The sequence below is a fragment of the Hippopotamus amphibius genome, chromosome 9 (assembly GCF_030028045.1).
Source record: "Hippopotamus amphibius kiboko isolate mHipAmp2 chromosome 9, mHipAmp2.hap2, whole genome shotgun sequence".
NCBI lineage: Eukaryota > Metazoa > Chordata > Mammalia > Artiodactyla > Hippopotamidae > Hippopotamus > Hippopotamus amphibius.
In genome coordinates, this window is record NC_080194.1 from 42,159,261 (window position 1) to 42,168,958 (window position 9,698).

Consider the following 9,698-nt stretch of genomic DNA (forward strand, 5'->3'; position numbering starts at 1 on the left):
CAACTATTTACACATACAACTTGTTTACAGATGTACGAGAATTAGTGAAATTTAAGGTAAGTACCGTCTCAATCCAATAGACCTTATCAAAGGCCTATTTTGCTGTTTCGGAACCATTTCTAAAAATACTGATCAGAACCCCACTTTCTGTAGTTGTCATCCTCAGCTTCTGAGGAGTCATTAGCTTGGGGACATAGGAATAATTTTCCAAATTAAGATTTCCTAGAGCAGCAGTACTGGCATAAGGATAGACATATAGATTCATGGGGCAGAATTGAAAGCCCAGAAATAAATCCTGATATTTATACTGAATCGATTTTTTTTGATGGCAGCTAATATCTATTGAGTTCTTGTCTTGTGTCAGTACAGGTGTAAACATTTTCAATATATATATTAAATAACTTAACCCACATACCAGCCTTATAAGGTAGGTGCTCTTATGATCCCCATTTTTACAGACAAGGAAACTGAGACACAGAGTATTACAAAGTAAGCGGCGAGATCAGGATTAAAATGGAGATGGCCTGGCTTCAGAGTCCATGATCTGAACGACTATACTATGGCTTCTTAATTTATAAAGTTCTTTAAAGAAAATATCTTATTAAACCCTTAAAACAATCATCTCACTTTACAGAAAAGAAAACTGAAGTTCACAAAAGATAAGAACCTTGCTTTTAAGTCATACAATGAGGAGATTACACAAATGGGCTTTGAGATCAGATTTGAATCCAAAGATTGTGGTAATTTCTATGGTTAATCAATTTTTGACAAAGGAGCTAAGGCAGCTCATTGGGACAAAGGATAATTGGTTCAACAAATGTGCTAAGACAATTGATTATCCACAGACAAAAAGATGAATTTAGACGTTCAACTCATAAACAAAAATGACTCAAAATGGATCACAGACTTAAACATAGCAGCTAAAACAAAACTTTAGAAGAAAACAGGAGAACATCTTCTAGACCCTGATTTCTCATTTTAATGAGATTTCTCATATTAATGCTTCCACCCATCATTTATTTATTTTCTGGATGAAAAACACAGTTCGTCACTGAAAAAAACGATAAACTGGACATTCTCAAAATTCAAGTTCTCACTTCAAAAGACATCATTATGGGGCTTCCCTGGTGGTGCAGTGGTTAAGAATCCACCTGCCAATGCAGGGAACATGGGTTTGATCCCTGGTCTGGGAAGATCCCACATGCTGGGGAGCAAATAAGCCCATGCGCCACAACTACTGAGCTTGCACTCTAGAGCACGAGAGCCACAACTACTGGGCCCAAGTGCCGCAGCTACTGAAGCCTGAGTGCCTAGAGCCTGTGCTCCACAACAAGCCACCAAAATGAGAAGCCCATGCACCGCAACAAAGAGTATCCCCTGCTGGCTTCAACTAGAGAAAGCCCGTGCACAGCAACAAAGACCCAGTGCAGCCAGAAAAAAAAAAAAAAAAAAAAAAAGACATCATTAAGAAAATTAAAAGACAAGAAATAGCCATGAGGAAATATCTGCAAAACACATACCTGTTAAAGGACTTGTATCCATAACATACAAAGAATATCTACAACTTAAGAAGGCAAACAACGAATTAACTAATGGGTTAAAGAAATGAATAGATATCTCATCAAAGAAGGTACACGAAAAGATGTCCAACACCATTAGTAATTAGGAAAATGCAAATTAAATCCACAATGAGATACCATTTCCTACCCATTAGAATAGCTACAATAAATAAGATTATGTAACAACACATAATTGCAAAGATGTAGAGAAACATTCCTATATTGCTGATGGGAATGTAAAATGTCACTGTCCTTTGGAAAACATTGTAGCAGTTTCTCAAAAAGTTAAACACAAAACTGTCATACAACCCACCAATTCTACTTCTAAGCACCTACTCAAGAGAAATGAAAATGCATAGCCACACAAAGACTGGCATGTGAATGTTCATAGCAACATTATTCATAACAGCCCCAAACTGAAAATAACCTCAATGTCCATCAACTGGTGAGTAGACATATTTTATGTCGTATCCATACAACAATACTATTTAGCAATAAAAAGTCATGAACTGCAGATGCATGCTGTGTCATGGGTGAATCTTAAAAACATTATGCTAAGTGAATGTCCATCTGTATGAAAGGTCCAGAAAAGGAAATTAAAAGACAGAAAGTAGATTAGCGGTTGCCTGGTGCTGGATTTGGGAGTAGGGATTAACTATAAATGGGCGTAAGGGGGGGGATGGAAATGTTCTAAAACTCATTTATGGTATGGTTGCACAACTCTGCAAAATCCTTGTGAATGTTAAGTGGGTAAATTTTATGATCTGTAAAAGGAATGAATGCGTGGATAAATAAATGAATGATTGCCTATGGAACACTCTCCATTGCAACAGTAGCACATAGGGAGTTTTATATTTTTCTGAATTTCTGTGGCGTGTACCCACGAGGAGACGTATTCTGAGAAATTTAGTGTCTGGCTCCATAAAAATCTATCATCTGAGCCAAACTCTATTCCATCATGAACTTTGAGAGGTTGGTTGGACCAACGTGGCAATCAAGGAGGGCGTCAGTTCTTGGTGTAGATGTCAACAATACCAACAGGGATGTTTGGGAGAGTGGCCCATTGACCAAGAATCTTTTTTAGAGAGAGTGTTTATTGTGGTTGGCACAAGTATGGCTACTAAATTGAGGGTTAGAGACCAAAGCCCGGGGAAAGAAAAAGGGCTGCACCATATGACTAATCAAAAAAAGAACATGAAGCATGTTACCAAAAATACCAACACAATAACTACAATCATATTGCCTTCATCAACTTCTCTAATACTTTAAAAATTATTTCTTGTTACCTGTTTGTGGCTTAGTGTCTCTCTCTCCGTAGAAGTCTTCTGCTTTTGGGCTGGAATTTTTCTGGAAATCTCAAGTCCCAGGGCTCTGACAGGTTGACTCATCCAAGTGTTAGTTTACAGCTGTGAAGTCAGATCCATGAGTCTGTTTTCCAGTCAATTATGGTAGGTTCTTTAGGGAAAAAAAAGGAGAGAAGAGAAACTCCTTGTTAGCACCAACAGAAGATCTGGTCAATCTATTGATTTCTAATATCAGAAAAAAAGAAGAATTTTCACTGGGGTGTAATACAACAGAGCACGAACCTAATGTCCACTGCTGTATCTCACGCGATCTCAGTTGATAGCTGTTTTGAAGAGAACATATTAGAACCTGGGGAGGGAGAGGTGGACAAGGTGAGTTTGTGTTCTCAATTCAGCCAACTTATTTTTTATAATTCCATTTGTCCTCTCTATTTGCCTCAGCTCTGAAGGAGATATGAACAGTGGATGTATTTAGAAATCTTGAGGGCCTTACAATCTATTTTGTAAGAGGTGTACATGTACAATCTATTTTGTAAGAAAATTACTAATTAAAAATAAAAGGTTAATAATTATAATAATTTATAATTTTATAAATGAAATTATAATAAAAGGTTATTTTAAAATAAAGAATAAAATCATCTTGGAAATAGATTTGTTGACAGTCATCATGCACACCCTTGCCTATGAACATGGGTGTGCTTTTACTAATCTGGGGAAGTCTGCAGTCACTAAACAATCACAATCAAAATCCTTTACCTTGTATAAAAATCCTCTAGAAAGGACGAGTTCTTCTCTGTGCTCTAACATCTTTCTCTACAATGTGAACACAGTACAGGGCAGCTCTCATAATACTGATAAGCTGAATTTTAAAACATAGAGCATACCAATTATACCTAACTATTTTTAGCATCCCTCCTTGCCTCCTTCTTTACTTATGAGTGCCATGCCGTGAGGAAACAAATTTTTTTATGTATTCTAGCACCTGCCTGGGAAGTGCCAAGATGATTTTGGTGTAAAATAAGCCTGGATAGTTTTATTATTCTGAATTTAGGGCCTGATCTTGGAGAAGGGAAACAGAAAAAAAAAAAAGTGTTATCAGGAAATAGCCTCAGTCTTGGCTGTGTTATTAAAAAGGAGACTATATTTTAGAACAATCTTGTCACTAAGAATTTTAACTTCTCTAGAAATGAAGGATTCTATTGCTTTATGTTATATCATGACCCAAGAGCATGATGAAAGTTGGCACAAAGCCACAAAAATTAACATCTTTTTGAGAAGTGAAAGTTCAAATTCAGGTTGGTAAGGACGTAAACTTTGCTATAAGGGCAAAACACACAGGAAACAAAAAATAACTTATTTATTCATGTTAACAGTAAACTGTTTTACTTACAAGTGACCAATATTATTTAAAGCTTTATGCTTTTTGAAAGAGAAGTAATCTGAAGAAGCACTTCTGGAATGACAGAGTAAGGACATCTGAAAATCCACTCCTCCATAAAAGCAATAACATTGGCAAAACTTGTCAAAATCAACTTTTCCAGAACTGCAGAAATTAAAGCTTTCAAAAATCTAAGGCGAATTTATTCAAGAAAAATGGCTGAATATCAGTAGGGACAGTGAGCTCTGTAGCATTTTTATTTGCTTTTTCCCCTCCTCCTCTTCCCAACTCCACGGTAGTCTCCAAAATCAGCAGCCTCACAACTACAGTACCAGTGAAAAGCAGTGGCCTAGCAGCCACTAGAGGGGGCAGAGTGGGTGTGGAACTCCCCCAAAAGCCTGATCCCTAGAGAACTGTCACCACTTGAGCTATCTGGAAGCTCTGTTAAGAGCCCCATTCACAGGGCTTGTCTGACTCAGAGCCTGCACAGTGAGAAACCCCATCCCTAGGTATCTGTCTACACAATCAACAGCAAAGTGTTTGACATCCCAGCTTCCTGCCAGTTGTGGCAAACAAGAGGCGGGACAAAAAACTTAAGAGGAATATCAGGGAAGGAGATGTCTTTGAAAAGTTCTGACATCTACCTGGGGATTTTGAAATTCATGTGCATTTGCAAAACTGTAGGTCCAGGAAATACCTGAGAAGGCCCCAGTCCCTCAGCTCTGGTGACCTTGAGGCCCTGCCCATGCAGGAAGTGAGGAATAAGGCAGAGTAAATTGCCAGAGCATTTGAAGCCTCGCCTGAATCAACATACAGAGTCCCTTAGCAAAGAGTAGGAGACACTGCTTCAACGGATTTAAAGAAATCTGTCTGATCATTATCTGACCACTAAGCTAACCAGGCAGAAACTTCAGTGACCACTGTATGCCAAAGAAAACAGACTTTATGGAATTAGTCCATGAAAGTCGATAAACAAACAGCAATAACAGCAAGCTCTGGTTGGAGAGAGATGATTTCTGGAGTTGTCACATTTTATTATTTAAAATATCCAGTTTTCTGGACTTCCAATACAAGGGGCATGAGTTCAATCCCTGGTCGGGGAACTAAGAACCCACATGTCACATGGTACAGCCAAAAAAAAACCATAAATAAAATAAAATATCCAGTTTTCAGCAAAATATGTGGGACACACAAAGAAATAGGAAAGCATGTCCCATACAAAGAGAAAAAAAGTAGTCAATAAAAACTGTCCCTGGGGAAGCTCAAACGTTGGACTTATTAGACAAAGACTTTAAATCAGCTATTATAAATAAGAACTAGAGGAAACTATGTCTAACAAATTCAAGGAAAATATGAAAATGACATCTCACCAAATACAGAATATCAATAAAGTGATAGACATTATTTTAAAATGAAATAGAAATTCTGGAGCAGAACAGTACAATAAATGAAATTAAAATTTACTAGAACCTCCTCAACTTGATAAAGAATATCTGCAAAAAACCCTAAAGCTAACATCGTATGTACTGGTGAGAAATTCGAAGCTTTCCCGAGAAAGCTTTCCCAAGAAAGCTTTCCCAAGAAGGCTGTCCCTTCTCACCACTCCTTTTCAACATCATACTGGAAGTTCTAACCAATGCTTAGAATGAGAAAAGGAAGTAAAGGTATACAAATTGGGAAGGAAGAAATAAAAATGTCTTTGTTAGCAGGTGACATGTTCATCTATGTAGAAAATCTGAAAGAATTGACAAAAAAAAACCTTCTGAAACTCATAAGTGATTACAATAAGGTCAAAGGACACAAGGTCAATAAGCAAAAGTCAATCATCTTCCCACATACTAGTAACAGACAGGTAGAATTTGAAATTTAAAACTGTATATATCACTTACATTAGCAACCAAAAAAACGAAATACTTAGGTATAAATCTAACAAACTATGTACAAGATCTATATGAGGAAAACTACAAAGCTCTGATAAATGAAATCAAAGAATTAAATAAATGGAGAGATATTTCATGTTCATGGATAGGAAGACTCAATATTGTCAAGATGTCAGTTGCTGCCAACTTCACCTAAAGATTTAATGCAATTCCAATCAAAATCCCAGCAAGTAAGCAGAGATAGAGACACAGACATAGAGAACAAACATATGGATACCAAGGAGGGAAGGGGAGGGAGGGGTGGATTGGGAGACTGGATTGACATATATATACACTACTATATATAAAATAGATAACTAATGAGAAGACTGTATCGCACAGGGAACTTCACTCAATGTCCCGCAGTGACCTAAATGGGAAGGAAATCCAAGGAAGAGGGGATATATGTATACATGTGGCTGATTCACTTTGCTGTACAGCAGAAACTAACACAATATTGTAAAGAAACAATATTCCAATTAAAAAAAAATCCCAGAAGTTATTTTGTTGGTATTGACATACTGATTGTAAAGTTTACACGGAGAGGCAAAAGACCCAGAATAGCCAACATGATATTGAAAGAGAAGAACAAAGTTGGAGGACAGACATTATCTGACTTCTAGACTTACTATAAAGCTATAGTAATCAAGACAATGTGGTACTGGCAAAATAATAAACAAATAAATCAATGGAACAGAACAGAAAGCCCACAAATATATCCACATAAATATACTCAACTGATCTTTGACAAAGGAGTAAAGGCAATACAATTTAGCAAAGATAGTCTTTTCAACAAATGATGCTGGAACAATTGAACAACCACATGCAAAAAGATTAATCTAGACACAGACATTACACTCTTCATAAAAAGTAACTTAAAATGGATCCTAGACCTGAATGGAGCACAGACTCAAAACTATAAAATTCCTAGAAGATAAGAGAACATCTAGGTGACCTTGGGTTAGGTGATGACTTTTAAGATACAAAACCAAAGGCATGATCCATGAAAGAAAGAAGTGATAAGAGAGACTTAATCAAAATTTAAAAATTTTGCTCTATTAAAGACATTGTTGGAAATTCCCTGGCAGTCCAGTGGTTAGGACTCAGTGCTTCCACTGCCGGGGCCCGGGTTTGATCCCTGGCCCAGGAACTAAGATCCCACAAGCTGTGCAGCACAGCCAAAAAAAGAAAGAAAGAAAAAAAAAAGACATTGTCAAGAGAGTGAAAGGACAAGCCACAGACTGGGAGAACATATTTGCAAAATATATATCTGATAAGTGCCTATTACCCAAAATATACGAAGAACTTTTAAAACTAAATAATAAGAAAATAAACTGATTTTAAAATGGGACAAAGACCTTAATTAACAAACACTTCATCAAAGAAGATGTACAGATGGCAAATAAGGATATGAAAACACGCTGCACATCCTATGTCATTAGGAAATGCAAATTAAAACAACAACGTAATACCACTATACACCTATTAGAATGGCCAGAATCTGGAACACTGACAACACCAAATGCTGGTGAGGATGTGGAGGAACAGAAACTTTCATTCATTGCTGGTGGGAATGCACAATAGTATAACCACTTTGGAAGACAGTTTGATGGTTTCTTAAAAACTAAACATACTCTTACCACATGATCCAGCACTCATGCGCCTTAGTATTTACCCAAAGGAGTTGAAAACTTATGTCCACACTAAAACCTGCACGTTAATGTTTTTAGCAGCTTTATTCATAAATGTTAAACCTTGGAAGCAACCAAGATGTCCTTCAGTAGGTGAATGGGTAAATAAACTGTGGTACATCCAGATAATAGAATATTATTCAACAGTAAAAATAAATGAACTATCAAGCCATGAAAAGACATGGAGGAACCATAAATTCATATTACTAAGTGGAAGAAGTCAATATGAAAAAGCTACATACTGTATGTTTGTTTCTAACTATATGACATTTGAAAAAAGCAAAACTATAGAGATAGCAAAAAGATCAGTGGTTGCTAGGATTGTGGGGAGGGGGGTGTAGGCAGAGCACAGAGGATTTTCAGTGCAGTGAAAAATACTCTGTATATTATAATGATGGATACAATTATACACTTGTCCAAATTCATTGCACATACAACAGGAAAAGTGAATCCTAGAAGAGCGAACCCTACTGTAAGTTATGGACTTTGGCTGATTAAGATGTGTCAGTGTAGGTTCATCAGTTGTAACAATGTACCACTCTGGTTGGGGATGTTGTAAGGGAGGAAGCTATGCATGTATGGGGGCAGGGGATATGTAGGAAATTTCTGTACCTTCCCCTCAATTTTGCTGAGAACCTTAAGCTGCTCTAAAAAAAGAAAGTCTGAATAAAAGTCTTTTTACTACAGGTGCTCAGCAGTAGGTCTGAAGTGGCTTCAGGTTTGAAGAATCTATAAACTTGAAGATGGAAAACAGCAATCGTCCATTCTTAAGAACAAAAAGAAAGAAAGAAAGGAAAATGAACACAACCTCAAGGACTTGTGGTGATAACCATCACGTGTACCAAAGCATGCACAATGGGGGCTCTGTAAGGAGGAGGCGGGGAGAGAGAGTAAGGGCATAAGTATCATAGTACTGGAGAAATCATGGCCTAATCTCAAATTTTATAAAAAACATTAATCTACACATCTAAGAAGCTCAATGACTACAAGGTAATATAAACTCAAAGAAATTCACACATAAACACATCAGAGTCAAACTATTGGAAGACAAAGAGAGAATCTTGCAAGCAGCAACAGAGAGAACACTTATCACATATAAAGTACCCTTGATAAGAGTAATTGCTCATGTCCCATCAGAAACTATGAAGGCCAGGAGGTTGAAATGAAAAGACTCCATCAAGAATTCTATAACCAGGGGGAATTCCCTGGCTGTCCAGTGGTTAGGACTCCCTGCTTTCACTGCCAAGGGCGCAGGTTTAATGGTCGGGAAACTAAGATCCTGAGAGCCACACGACAGGGGAAAAAAAAAAAGAATTCTATAACCAGAAAAACTATCCTTCAAAAATGAAGGAGAAATTGACATACCCAAATAAAGCAAACCAAAACTGAGAATTTGTTGCTAGCAGATTTTCTTTACAAGAATTACTAAAGGTTGTTCTTTAAGCTGAAAGGAAAGGACACCAGACAGCAATGTGACTCTACATGAAGAAATCAAGAGCATCAATAAAAGTTAATATAGAGGACTGGGGCAGGGAGGGTGGGGGGGACTCGAGGCGGGGGAGTCAAGGAAGGGAGGGAATTCGGGAATATGTGTATAAAAACAGATGCTTGAACCTGGTGTACCCCCCCCCAAAAAAAAAATAAAAAAAAAATAAATAAAAGATTGAATAGAAAAAAAAAAAAAGTTAATATACAGAGAAATGTAAAATATGGTATAAGTGTATTTATATTGCAACACTTCTCTTAACCTATCTAATGGAAAAAGACAGCTGTGCAAAATAATAATTATAAAACTTTGTTGATATGTTCATAATGTGTAAAAGTATAATTTGTATGACAACACTAGT

General features: G+C 37.0%; 1 long non-coding RNA gene across 1 annotated transcript in view; it reads right to left on the minus strand.

Moving 5' to 3' along the window:
* Nucleotides 1–3,213, minus strand: part of LOC130859947 (uncharacterized) — a 57,712-nt gene extending 54,499 nt beyond the window's left edge. The window contains exons 1-2 of the long non-coding RNA XR_009055356.1: nt 3,146–3,213; nt 2,846–3,014 (exon numbers count right to left, since the gene is read on the minus strand). This is a non-coding gene — a long non-coding RNA (uncharacterized LOC130859947). The remainder of the gene's footprint in view (nt 1–2,845; nt 3,015–3,145) is intronic.
* Between the last annotated feature and the right edge of the window lie 6,485 nt (nt 3,214–9,698).